This window comes from Saccopteryx bilineata, chromosome 5 (genome assembly GCF_036850765.1).
Source record: "Saccopteryx bilineata isolate mSacBil1 chromosome 5, mSacBil1_pri_phased_curated, whole genome shotgun sequence".
NCBI lineage: Eukaryota > Metazoa > Chordata > Mammalia > Chiroptera > Emballonuridae > Saccopteryx > Saccopteryx bilineata.
In genome coordinates, this window is record NC_089494.1 from 134,929,874 (window position 1) to 134,944,632 (window position 14,759).

General features: G+C 39.2%; 1 protein-coding gene across 21 annotated transcripts in view; it reads right to left on the reverse strand.

Annotated features, from left to right (window-relative positions):
- The window catches only part of ZNF438 (zinc finger protein 438), a 260,065-nt gene that overhangs the window by 39,669 nt on the left and 205,637 nt on the right, over window positions 1-14,759 (reverse strand). Inside the window, exon 1 of one of the 21 annotated variants that reach the window (XM_066280579.1) lies at window positions 4-85. The exons of the other annotated variants lie outside the window; for them this stretch is intronic. The gene's annotated coding sequence lies outside the window, so the exon portion shown is untranslated. Of the gene's footprint in view, window positions 1-3; window positions 86-14,759 lie in introns of those variants that run through there. 21 annotated transcript variants of the gene reach the window in all.

Here is a 14,759-nt window from a genome sequence, read left to right on the forward strand (position 1 = left end):
TACCTATGCCCTTTGGGGCTATTTAAAGTGCAAGTGTTCCATTTGTGATGCTTTGCTGGGGACTTTTTGGCCCTTATTATAGCTCCTAAATGAAAGAGTCTTCAAATAGTAGTGCTACGAAGAAGAGAAAAGCCATCATGATGGATGTCACAGAGCTACTGGCATCACATGGAGAGGAGCTGCCTGCGGGGGCCCTCATTCAGCTGGAGAAGCTGCTGACTAAAGAGGAAGAGACAGAAACTCCAGAACCCAAGAGATTTACTACCAAGGGTCTGGTAGAAGTCTTTCCTGTGGCAGAGGACGGGTTGGCAAAATTTCAGGCTGAGGACCCCAGCGATGACAGATTCAGTAAGGTCTACAGAGCTGTTGTGGATGCCTTGCAATGCTATAGGCAGATTTTGGAAGAGAAGAAGTCATCAACCTTCCAGACTAGCCTGGTACAATTCTCTAAGAAGATAGAGAGGCCTGCAACAGATCCTATACCTTCTACCTCAGCTGCTTCTTGAGATGAAACACCTGTAGTACAGGTAGGATCATCTCCAGCATCTCCTGCATATTCCTTAGGCAATCCTGACTCACCTGACCCAGTGTCTCCAGCACCTTCTGCAGGTTCTCCTGCCTCCCCAGCTTCCTCCTCCCAATAGGTCACTCTCCCACCCTTCAATGCCCCTTCCAGTGTGCAAGCCAACCACAGGAATAAAGTTAAGGAATTTTTTTACACTCATTTTTGTCACTTTTTCTGTTATTGCAGTACACTTACATCCTTTTCCTTTTCTGTGGCTTAGTTCTGTTTTTATGTTCTAGATTATGATTTTACAACTGTGTTAGGATAGGTAAGTGACTTAATAAGTTGGGTATGTTTTGACTTATACCAAAATTCAGGTTATGTCACTGTTGTAGGAACAGAACTGTGTTGTAACCCGAGGACCCCCTGTATTCACTCCTTTCATCTCCATATAACCTGTAGGGTCGGACTTATTCTTCTCATTTTATAGATTTGTAGATGAGAAAGCTTATGTCATGTGATATACCTACAGTTATGCAATTAAGTGGCAGATTTTGGTTTCAAACCCAGATTTCATGTTCTTACTAGTTATGACAGTACCTTTCTCTCTTGGTAGAGAGATCAAAGGGTGTTGTCACCAGGTAAAGTTCTTTATAGCAAATTCGCTCTATTCACTAAAAGCTACATATTCCATCAGGAAGTTCAATTGTGCATCAATAAAGACGTTATGTTCTTCTGTATGAAAGACAGTATGTAGAGGCAGAGGAAAGACTTGAATTCCTCCTAAAAGTTAGAGTTAGCCCCTGGCAATCACTGATGCTTTGGATCACTATACATTAGTTTTGCCTGTTCTAGAATACAATATCATTTTATATCAATCAAACATTACATAAATTCCTATAGTTTTCGTCATTTGCACAATTGTAATAAATGCTATTCCTATCTTAATCTGTCCTATGTAAGAAAGAAATAATAAAGTTCTCAAGTTGGTACTAAAGGATTAGAAAATCTGAAAGATAGTCTACTGAATAAATTTTGATCCACTTAGAATATTCTTTCTTACAGTAATATTTTCATTAATATATTAATATTTTACTTTCTAGATAAGTTTCTAAAGTTATGAATCACTTTTTAATGAATAGTAATTTTGAATTCTGAAGCAATGCCTTTTAATTTTGCAATTGCTAACCTGTTCCATAACGTACAGTGACAGAACACTAAGTTGATTTTTTCAGCAGTGAATTTCCTTTGATCTCTACAGATCACCAGGCTGTATTTGTGGAAGGACTAAACCACTCCTAAAATGATTTAAACATCATCTTATGTAAATGTAAAAAAATTCCTAGTCTCTTCAATTCTCTAGTCAGACTTGGGGTTTTCAAATACAGTAACATTGGTTTTAGGTGTCACTACACATAGGTAACCGGTCCCAGGCAACAAAGATTCCCACCATAGTCTATAAACTCAATTTGTTGACAATGCTGCTTTTTCATTAAAAGGTCCCAGTACATTTTAGTTAAGTCAAAAAAGACCCAAGTTTTAGGCAAGTTCTAACAAACAGGCTTCCTTCCATTTCTTAGACAAATGAAGAAGATACAGATGTGAAGAAAATATTTGGTTCTCTCTACATTAAGCACAGTGTCCTCGAAGTTTCCAGCCTGGTTTCTTCTCAACACTGAGAGAATGAAGCAGTCGATCAGGCCATGGAGGGTGCCAGCATGATGAAATGAAAGCATTTCTGAAAAGCACTGTACTACTTGGTAATAAATGACGCCAGGAGTAAAGGAAACACTACAAAGGCTGTCATCTACATCAGGGGTCCCCAACCCCCAGGCCGTGGACCAGTATCGGTCCATGGGCCATTTGGTACCAGTCCGCAGAGAAAGAATAAATAACTCACATTATTTCCGTTTTATTTATATTTGAGTCTGAACGATGTTTTATTTTAAAAAAATGACCAGATTCCCTCTGTTATATCCATCTAAGACTCACTCTTGACGCTTGTCTCAGTCATGTGATACATTTATCCGTCCCACCCTAAAGGCCGGTCCGGTCTGTGAAAATATTTTCTGACATTAAACCGGTCTGTGGCCCAAAAAAGGTTGGGGACCACTGATCGACCTGTCCGTGATGTAGATACAAACTGTAAAACTTCGTTACTTTCTCCTTCAGTCTGGATGCCAGTGCTTTAATCAGTATGAATTTAATTCGTTCCTTTGAAATGATATTTCCACCATTCTTGCTCTTCTCTTGTCTACATTCTGTCAAAAATTTTTCTTTGAACTAAGTAGGTTTGCAGAAAATTGATCTTTTGGATTCATCACATTCCTTTTCTCTCTCAAATCTCATCTTTGGCCAAGCACCAAAGAGCTTTGCTTTTATCACCACAGACCAACCAGTAGCTTTCAGCACCCCCACTTCCTGCCTGTCCTCCACTCCACCTTCCTCACTGAGCAGCCATTGAGGCCAGTCCTTCACAGCTCTGAACACCACCCCTCCCCCAGGCTTTGGCTCTTTTCTTCTTTACAACAGTCTCTGCATTAAATCAAAATCCCAGCAACTGGCTTCACAATGACTGCTCAATTAAAAAAAAAAGGCCCCAGATGGTTGGCTCAGCAGTAGACTGTCAGCCTGTGTGGAGGTCCTGGGTTCAATTCCTGGTCAGGGCACACAGGAGAAGTGGCCATCTGCTTCTCCACTGCTCCCCTTCCCCTTTTCTCTATCTCTTCCCCTCCTGCAGCCATGGCTCAAATGGTTCAAAGCAAGTTAGCCCTGGGCGCTGAGGATAGCTCCATGGCCTTGCCTCAGGTGCTAAAATAGCTCAGTTGCCGAGCAATGGAGCAACAGCCTCAAATGGGCAGAGCATCAGGGAGGGGGAAGGGGGTTTGTTGGGTAGATCTCAGCTGGGGTGAATGTGGGAGTCTGTCTCTCTGCCTGCCTCTCACTTATGAAAGAAGGAGATAGAGAGAGAGAGGAAGGAAGGAAGGAAGGAAGGAAGGAAGGAAGGAAGGAAGGAAGGAAGGAAGGAAGGAAGGAAGAGAGAGAAAGAAAGAAAAAACTTCTCTGGTCTCTTTCCTGCTAATTTCATCCATGTTTTATCTTTTTCTTGTTCTTGTGAATGTCTAAATCATTTAACAAATGATTCTGATAAATTTTTTTCTTCTTTTAAAAGAATTCAAACTTTCAGCTTTCCCTTGGAGCACTCTAGTCACAGATTTACCATTTTTCATCATTACTTACATTAAAAAAAATCCCATGTCCCCAATGGCGTTTATCTAACACTTAGGTTACCATGTAATGATTCTCTCCCACATGGGAAGAACTAAGTAAAAATGCATGAGCCTCCCTCTTATATAACCCCAAGCCCCCGTCCTCAGAGGCAACAGCTCTTAATGCCTTTGTGGGTGTACTTTCAGAAACAGTTGTCCATGTGTTTATCAACTGACGTGTAAATATATCCTTCTCTTCCCTCCCTAAATTAGAGTAGATTATATGTGTTACTCTTTTTTCAATAATATAGTGTGGGGGGAAAGTAGGGTACATTTACAATTGAGAGTACATGAAATACAGAGCTCATTCTTTACATTATTATTGTATTATTATTATTTTCCATATGAACAAGTGAAAACTGACTTTTACACATCCCCGTATATTTTCAAGAGCTTTCCATATCAGCACTTACAGAGCCTCTCAATTCTTTTTAGAGGCTGTATAGTATTTCATTGCATGGAACCACAATTTGTTAACCCGTGACCTGCCAATTGACAAGGAGATTGTTCTCTGCCCTTCGCCCTTACAAGGCTGCAGGGTGTATTCTGACCCATGCAGCTTTGCTCATGTGTGCAAGTCTATCTGTAGAATGAAGCCACACTAAAAAATTTCTGGGTTCATTTAAAAGATTTGGGTATTTCCAAATTGTGATTCAAAGAAGTTGTACTAAATTATTCAACAATTGTGAAAGTGCCTCAAAATCACTATCTATAAATATAGTCACAGGAATTTTGCAAACAACCATCCAAGAGCTTCATATAAGCCAGCATGCCTAGATATTTTTCTTAACTCTAGCTGGACAAACACTGCTCCTTGTTGAACTATACAAACCCTGACAATAAAATAAAAACCAAGTGTCAATTTCAATGATTTGGAAGGGTGACTGTTCCCAGGAAGTCCTCAACAGCTGAGGAAAGAGACAGAGAGCTAGCTGCATGAGGCAGTGCCGCGGCCCTGCTCAGCAAAGGAAGTGGCGTCATGTAACCCAGGATGGCCCAGTAGTTGGTGTCAGCACATTCTGGCTACGAACATGAAAAGACAAAGTGATTTCCTAACTGAAAAAGACGTCCAGATAAAATAATAGGAGGAAAAAAACCCTATGTATTTGAAAAACTAGCTTTTTAAAAATATTTTTCTTTTCAAGACATTCAGAATGTACAGGTATAGCTTAATAGATAATTTTATGGTGTAAAAATGGTGCTCCTTTGTCTAAAAGGTCTAGTGTTTTGGCTGAGGGGCTACCAGCTGAGGGTCAGGTGAACCCAATTAACCCAATTATTCTGTGTGTACCAAGTGGTTTTAGATATACACTACTCCCTTTAGGGCACCACATGGAAAAACCATAAACAGGCTATAAAGGTCACGGCATTAATTTTCCTGTCATTCTCATGCTTTAAATAGGCATCAAAAAACTAAAAAAATCTTGTCCTCTGGGAAAAAAGGCAAATCTGAAACCAATTATTGTAATACTATTAAGTTAAACACGGTGACCCTAGCTAAATTTATTTTTGTATCTTTTGTTAATGAATAAACCTTCCCAAATAAGATTACAGCATTCTCTCACAGAGCAAAACAACTCCCCAGAGTACTAGCAGAACAGAGCAACCACTCAAAAACCGGAATCTTACTCACCTAACCTTGACCAGAAGGTTGACTACGCATATATGGCATCTTTGTTCTGAAGCTGCTGTCTGTTACAAAGTGCGTGCAAACGTCAATGAGTAGACAATTTAGCCAAGAGTCAGGTTTGTTTTCACTTGTTTCCTATTGTCCAATACTTCTCCTATTTTCCCAACTGAGGACTTGCTCAGAAAAACTGCAATTTATTTAACTAAAAGAAATCAAATGGGCCAGGAATATCTAGTAGCTTCTTTTACCGCTTAAGTTTCCAAGCCTCAAACTGCTTTAGGCATTTGGAAGATCAGATAGATAGTCCAGAGGCAACATCTAAGCTTAACGGCACGCAGGTAGCTCAGGCTTCCCCTGCCTCACCAGCACCCAGCCTGGGCACCAGGTGGGAGTGGAGCCACCTTCTGTGTACTTGGGAAGTATATGCTGGGTGGGTCTGCTCGTGTCAGAAAACCAGAATGATACACCAACTGCTGGGCTCTTTTTAAAACCCTCACTCATGCTGAAGAAAAGAGTGCTGAGGACAGTGAAGGATGAGTTGTGGTGGACGGGAAGGACTGCTAGACAAGAAGGACTACCCACATCTGTGCAGACTAATGAGCACAAGAAAGGTGAACAAGGAGAAGTCACAGAATAAAGAAAAAGGAAGTGCGAGGGAGAAAGGAACAATGGCAACATTATTTTAAAAGGATAAATGGCATATGAAAAAACAAGTTACTTAAATTCCAGTTTCTCTCAATAGCCCAGTGACAGAACCCCATTTATGAACCAGCTCTTCATGCTCTCTATTGCAGTTGGAAAAGATACTTCCAGGAACTTCTGTCATGCTGATGCTCTCCACAGTCAATAACTATTAACTACTTGTTAAGTGATCTTATGGCTGATCAGTTGAGTTATAAGAGTTTACTAAAATGTAAGTTGAGGTAAATAATTTCATTTTTTCATAGTTTTTCTTTTAATCTTTTAAAAAATTCATTCATTCATTCATTCATTCATTTATTTTTCATTTTTCCAAAGCTGGAAACAGGGAGGCAGTCAGACAGACTCCCGCATGTGCCCGACCGGGATCCACCCGGCATGCCCACCAGGGGGCAACGCTCTGCCCCTCTGGGGCGTCGCTCTGTTGCATCCAGAGCCATCCTAGCGCCTGAGGCAGAGGCCACAGAGCCATCCTCAGCGCCCAGGCCATCTTTGCTCCAATGGAGCCTTGGCTGTGGGAGGGGAAGAGAGAGACAGAGGGGGTGGAGAAGCAGATGGGCGCCTCTCCTGTGTGCCCTGGCTGGGAATCAAACCCGGGACTCCTGAACGCCAGGCCGATGCTCTACCACTGAGCCAACCAGCCAGGGCCTAAAAATTTATTTTTATCTTTTAAAATTTATTAACTTATTGTGTCCCACTAAATATAACACCCACCCCCATGTCTCCCATTACACCCCCTTTGATCCCCTCTCCCTACCTCCTTCCCCCCTTCCCTCTGGGAATTGCTGTCCTGTTATCTGTGTCTATGTGTTATATATATATATATATAGTTTCACTAATCCCTTCAGCTTCTCTGCTGTCCTGTTATCTGTGTCTATGTGTCATATATATATATATATATATATATATATATATATAGTTTCACTAATCCCTTCAGCTTCTCTGATCCCATCCCCTCATCCCTCTTCCCTCTGACAGCTGTCCCTCTGCTCCCTGTGACCCCGCCTCTGCCTCTATTCCATCCCTCAGTTCACTTTGTTCACTAGATTCCACATACGAGTGAGGTCATATGATATTTGTCTTTCTCTGTCTGGATTATTTCACTTAGCATAATAATCTGCAGGTCCATCCATGTTGTCGCAAAAGGTAAGATTTCCTTCTTTGTTATGGCCACGTAGTATTCCATTGTGTATATGTACGTATATGTACCACAGCTTTTTAATCCACTTGTCCACTGATGGACACGTGGGCTGTTTCCAGATCTTGGCTATTGTAAACAATGCTGCCATAAACACGGGGGTGCATTTCTCCTTTTGATTCAGTGATTTGATATTAGGATATATTCCTAAAAGTGGGATAGTTTGGTCAAAATGCAATTCTATTTTTAATTTTTTGAGGAATCTCCATACTGTTTTCCACAGTGGCTGCACCAGTCTGCATTCCCACCAGCACTGCAGGAGGGTTCCCTTTTCTCCACACCCTCTTCAGTATTTATTGTGGGTTGATTTTTTGATGAGCGCCATTCTGACAGTTGTGAGGTGTTATCTCACTGTGGTTTTAATTAGCATTTCTCTGATGATTAGTGATGTTGAACATATTTTCATATGCCTATGGGCTATCTGTATGTCCTCTTTGGAGAAGTGTCCATTCAGTTCTTTTGCCCATTTTTTAATTGGATTGTTTACCTTCCTAATGTTGAGTTTTAGAAATTCTTTATAAATTTTGGTTATTAATCCCTTATCAGACATTGATGAATATGTTCTCCCATTGTGTGGGTTGTCTTTTTACTTTGTTAATGGTGTATTTGCTGTGCAAAACTTTTTAGTTTAATATGGTACTATTTGTTTATTTTGTCCTTTATTTCTCTGGCCCGTGGAGATAAATCGGTAAAAATATTGCTATGAGAGATATCAGAGAGTTTACTGCTTATGTTTTCTTCAAGATGTTTATGGTTTTGCGACTTACATTTAAATCTTTTATACATTTGAGTTTATTTTTTGTTAATGGTGTAAGTTGGCGGTCTAGTTTCATTTTATGCATGTACCTGTCCAATTTTCCCAACACCAATTGTTAAAGAGACTGTCTTTACTTCACTGTTTGCTATTACCTCCTTTGTCAAATATCAATTGACCATAAAGGTGTGGGTTTACTTTTGGGTTCTCTCTGTTCTGTTCCATTGATCTGTTTGCCTGCTCTTATGCCAGTACCAGGCTTTTTATTATTTTATTTTTTATTAAATTTAATGCAGTGACATTGATAAATCAGGGTACATATGTTGAGAGAAAACATCTCCAGATTATTTTGACATTTGATTGTGCTGTATACCCCTCACCCAAAATCAAATTGTCTTCTGTCACCTTCTATCTAGTTTTCTTCATGCCCCTCCCCTCCCCCACCCCCTCTCTCCCTCCTCCCCCCACCCCCCCAACCCCGTTGCCATCACATTCTTGTTCATGTCTCTGAGTCTCATTTTTATATCCCATCTATGTATGGATTCATATAGTTCTTAGTTTTTTCTGATTTACTTATTTCACTCTGTATAATGTTATCAAGATCCATCCATGTTATTGTAAATGATCCTATGTCATCATTTCTTATGGCTGAGTAGTATTCCATAGTATATATGTACCAAAGCTTTTTAATCCACTCATCCTCTGATGGACACTTGAGCTGTTTCCAGATCTTCGCTATTGTGAACAATGCTGCCACAAACATGGGGGTGCATTTCTCCTTTTGGAGCCGATCTATGGTGCTCTTGGGGTATATTCCTAAAAGTAGGATAGCTGGGTCAAAAGGCAGTTAGATTTTCAGTTTTTTGAGGAATCTCCATACTGTTTTCCACAGTGGCTGCACCAGTCTGCATTCCCACCAGCAGTGCAGGAGGGTTCCCTTTTCTCCACATCCTCGCCAGAACTTATTCTGTGTTGTTTTGTTGATGAGCGCCATTCTGACTGGTGTGAGGTGATATCTCATTGTGGTTTTAACTTGCATTTCTCTAATGATTAATGATGTTGAGCATTTTTTCATATGCCTATTGGCCATCTGTATGTCCTCTTTGAAAAAGTGCTATTCATTTCTTTTTACCATTTTTTGATTGGATTGTCTTCTTGGTGTTGAGATTTACAAGTTCTTTATAAATTTTGGTTATTAACCTCTTATCAGATGTATTGCCAAATATGTTCTCCCATTGTGTAGTTTGTCTTTTTATTCTCTTATTGTCTTTAGCTGTGAAAAAGCTTTTTAGTTTGATATAATCCCGTTTATCCTGTCTTTTATTTCACTTACCCGTGGAGATAAATCAGCAAATATATTGCTCCGATGTCAGAGAGCTTACTGCCTATGTTTTCTTCTAAGATACTTATGGTTTCACGGCCTACATTTAAGTCTTTTATCCATTTTGAGTTTATTTTTGTGAGTGGTGAAAGCTGGTGATCTAGATTCATTTTTTGCAGTAGCTGTCCAATTTTCCCAACACCATTTGTTAAAGAGGCTGTCTTTACTCCATTGTATTTCCTTACCTCCTTTGTCAAATATCAGTTGTCCATAGAGCTGTGGGTTTATTTCTGGGTTCTCTGTTCTGTTCCATTGATCAATATGCCTGTTCTTATGCCAGTACCAGGCTGTTTTGAGTACAATGGCCTTGTAGTATAACTTGATATCAGAAAGTGTGATACCACCCAATTTATTCTTTTTCAAGATTGCTGAGGCTATTCATGTTCTTTTTTGGTTCCATATAAATTCTTGGAATATTTGTTCTATATCTTTGAAATATGCCATTGGCATTTTAATAGGAATTGTATTGAATTTATAGATTGCTTTGGGGAATATAGACATTTTAATGTTGTTTACTCTTCCTAACCATGAACACAGTATATGCTTCCACTTGTTTGCAACTCCTTGATTTCTTTTTTCAATGTCTTATAATTTTCCACGTACAAGTCTTTTACCTCCTTGGTTAAATTTACTCCTAGGTACTTCATTTGTTGCAATCGTGGAGGGGATTGTTTCCTTAATTTCTCTTTCAGAGAGTTTATTGTTAGTGTATAAAAATGCCACTGATTTCTGAATATTAGTTTTATATCCTGCCACCTTGCCAAATTCACTTATCAAGTCTGATAGTTTTTTGACTGAGACTTTAGGGTTTTCCATGTACAGTATCATGTCATCAGCAAATAATGATAGTTTTATTTCTTCTTTTCCAATTTCGATGCCTTTTAATTCTTCTTCTTGTCTTATTGCTGTGGCTAGGACTTCCAGAACTATGTTGAATAAGAGTGGTGAAAGGGGGCACCCTTGCCTTGTTCCTAATATTAAGGGGATTGCTTTTAATTTTTGCCCATTTAGTATGAGGTTGGCTGTCAGTTTGTTATAAAAGGCCTTTATTATGTTGAGGTATGTTCCCTGTATTGCCACTTTGCTGCTAGTTGTGATCATAAATGGTGCTGATTTTTTTTTTTTTTTTTGGTGCTGGATTTTACCAAATGCTTTTTCTGCATCTATTGATATAATCACTAGATTTTTATCCTTCCTTTTGTTTATGTGATGAATTACATTGATTGATTTACAAATATTGTACCAGCCTTGCCTCCTGGGAATAAATCCCACTTGATCATGATGTATGATTTTTTTTAATGTACTGTTAGATCCAATTTGCTAATATTTTGTTGAGAATTTCAGCATCTATGTTCATCAGGGAAATTGGCCTATAGTTTTATTTTTTTGTAGTGTCTTTACCTGGTTTTGAAATGAGGATCATGCTTGCCTCATAACAGGACCTTGGAAGTCTTCCTTCCTCTTGAATTTTTTGAAACAGCTTAAGAAGGATAGGTGTTAGTTCTTCTTTAAATATTTGGTAAAATTTGCCTGTGAAGCCATCCAGTCCAGGATTTTTGTTGGGAGTTTTTAAATAACTGTTCCAATTTCATGTATTGTAATCAGTCTGTTTAGATTTTCTAATTCTTCCAGATTGAATTTTGGAAGATTGTTTGTTTCTAGGAATTGATCCATTTCACCTAGGTTGTCCAATTTTTTGGCATATAGATCCTCATAGTATTTTCTTACAATTATTTGTATTTCTGCAATGTCAGCTGTTACTTCAATTTCATTTCTAATTTTAATTATTTGAACCCTCTCTTTTTTCTTGGTGAGTCTGGTTAAAGGTTCATCAATCTTGTTTGCTTTTTCTAAGAACCAGCTCTTGTTTTCATTGATCTTTCGTATTGCTTTTTAGCCTCTTTGTCATTTATTTCTGCTCTTATCTTTATTATTTCCTTCCTTCTACTTCCTCTAGGCTTTATTTGTTGTTCTTTTTCTAGTTCTTTTAGATGCAAGGTTAAGTTGTTTATTTGAGCTTTTTTCTTGCTTCTTAAGGTGTGCCTGTAATGCTATGAACTTCCCTCTCAGGATTGCTTTTGCTGTGTCCCATAAATTTTGAGTTGCTTTATGTTCCTTTTCATTTGTTTCTAGGAAATTTTTTATTTCTTTCTTGATCTTGTTGTTAACCCATTCATTATTTAATAACATGCTATTTAGCCTCCAAGTGTTTGAATATTTTTCAGTTTTTTTTTTTCTTTACTTGTATTTTTCTGAAGTGAGAAGGAAGGAGGCAGAAAGACACTGACATGTGCCCGACCGGACCCACATGGCAGGCCCACTAGGGGGCAAAGCTCTGCCCATCTGGGTCATTGCTCCATTGAAACCAGAGCCATTATAGTGCCTGAGGTGGAGGCCATGGACCCATCCTCAGCACCTGGGCCAACTTTGCTCCAATGGAGCCTTGTCTGTGGGAGGGGAAGAGGAAGATAGAAAGGAAATGGGAAGGGTGGAGAAGCAGATGGACACTTCTCCTGTATGCCCTGACTGAAAATTGAGCCTGGGACATTCACACACTGGTCAACACTCTACCACTGACCCAACCGGCCAGGACCTTCAGTTTTTCTATTGTAGTTGATTTCTAGTTTCATGCCATTGTGATCAGGGAAGATGCTTGATATGATTTCAATCTTCTTAAATTTATTGAGACTTGTTTTATGTCCTAACGTGTGGTCTATCCTAGAAAATGTACCATGAGCACTTGAAAGGAACGTATATTCTGCTGCTTTGGAGTGAAAGGTTCTGGAGATATCTATTAAATCCAGTTGACCTAATGTGTCATTTAAGGCCACTGTTTCTTTGTTAATTTTCTGTCTGGAGGATCTATCCATTGATGTTAGTGGGGTATTAAAACCCCCTACTATTATAGTACAGTGGTACCTTTAGATACGAGTTTAATTCGTTCTGTAACCGAGCTCATAAGTCAGTCAACTCGTATATCAAACAAATTTCTCCCATTTAAAATAAATGAAATAGATTTAATCCGTTCCAGCCCTGTGAAACATCCCGAAACCATCCTCAATTATGAAAAAAGACATGTTTTTAATTAAGAAACACACATGTATACTTTACCAGTGCATAAAAAAATATATGAAATAAAAGAAAAAAGTGTTATTTAGTACTGTATTCTTACCTTGGAGACAGATGAATGCGGCTAACGGAGGTGAATGGCAGAGGAAAAGGGAGGGAGGAAGGGAGGAAGGCCCTGTAGACACGTAAACTAAAACTGTACTTTCTTAACACTAAATGTAAACTAAAACTGCATTTTCTTTACTTTAAACAAAACTAAAACTGCACTTTCTTTACTTAAAATGAAACCACAAAAACTTATTTGTAAAAAAAATGCACTTTCTTAACTTTAAACTTAAGCTAAGCTTAATATTACATATTTTTCATTTAATCATCACCTGTTTTTGCCTTTTTGGCTGCACTTTTGGCACTTTCACTTGCAGGACTTTTGAATAAAAATCTATCCAAAGAGGTTTGCTTTTGCCTGCTTTTAAAAATGTTACAGAAATTTGACGAACAAGTGTTATTAAAAAGTGCTGAAGCATGACCAGTTGAAACTTTTTCTGGGTGTTTCTTTTCGATGAAACTTGAAAGCTTCTCCCACATTGCCAGCATGTCTTTAATTTCACTTGTAGAAATCACTTCCTCCGACTCTACCTCCTCCTCACTACTCTCTTGCTCTGTATGTTGCATCATCTGTAGCTCCTTCAACTCCTCAGTTGAGAGTTCCTCTTCTTGTTGCTCAACGAGCACGTTTACGTCACCCTCATCTACCTCCAGACCCATTGACTTTCCGAGGGACACAATCTCTCCAACGCTTCTACCTCGGTCTCGGTCCCTGTCTGCAACATCAGGCCATAACTTTTCCACGCCAAGTTCAAGGTTGTTCTTGTAATCTCTTGCCATGCCAAGTCAATAATGTATAAACATATCACAGTGTTGTAGTGATCTTTCCAAAACTCTCAAAGGGTTAGATTTGTATTCTCAGACACCTCAAACCAGTGGTGGAACAAGTGCTTTGTGTAAAGCTTTTTAAAGTTGGAAATGACCTGCTGATCCATAGGTGCAAGATTGAAGCTGTGTTGGGTGGAAAGTAGAGGACTTTCACGAATTTGAACTCATCGAGAATATCATTATCAAGACTAGGTGGGTGGGCTGGAGCATTTTCAAGGATTAGTAATGCTTTCATCAGGAGTTTATTTTCTTTAAGATAGTTCTTCACTGAAGGACCAAAGACGAGATTTACCCATTCAATAAAAAAACTGCCATGTAACCTATGCCCTAGCTTTGGCACCCCGCATAACCTGCAGTTTTTCTTTAAGAATCTTGTGAGCCTTAAAGGATTGAGGATTTTCAGAATGGTACACCAGCAGTGGCTTTACTTTACAGTCACCGCTAGCATTTGCACACAATGCAAGGGTCAGACGGTCCTTCATGGGTTTATGGCCTGGCAGCTTCTTCCCCTCTGCCGTGAAGAAAGTCCTCCAGGGCATTTTTTTTCCCAAAACAATCTTGTTTTGTCACAGTTGAACACTTGTTGGGGAATGTAGCCTTCCTTTGCGATAAGCGCAGCAAAACATGCGATGTACTCCTCAGCTGCCTTAATGTCAGCACTTGCATCTTTGCCATGCCTCACCACCGAGTGGATGCCAGATCTCTTCTTGAAATTTTGAAACCAGCCATGACTTGCCTTAAATGTATCTTTTGCGCCTCTTTTGAGGTTGATGGTTCTTTCTTCTTCAAATCCCTGTAAATAATACATGCCTTTTCGCATATTACAGTCTCCGTCACTGTATCTCCTGCCAGCTCTTTCTCTTTCACCCAAACCAGCAGAAGCTTCTCCATTTCCTCATGGATATTTGTCCTTAATTGGGACAGAATTGTAGTTCCTTTCACTGAATTTGCACTTTTGATGGCATCCTTTTGTTTAAGGATGGTACAAATTGTAGATGTATTGCAGTCATACAGTTCAATCACTTGTACACCACACTCATGTTTTTCTATGATTTCTTGCTTTACTTCTATCAACATCATTCTCTTCTTCTTCTCACCACTGTCCTTTATGCTCACTTTCTTTGGCTCCATGATAGCACACAAAAAAAGTTAGTAAAAAATGCAAAAATAATGCAAGAACAAGTACAGCACACGAATTCGACTTGATTCTGCAGGTAACACGAGAAAGAATGAGATGCTGGTGTTGTGCTGCCAATACTGGACCCGTGCGCCAATGCACCAACTAGTGGCAGCTTCCTGAATCACGACTCATATCTCAGAA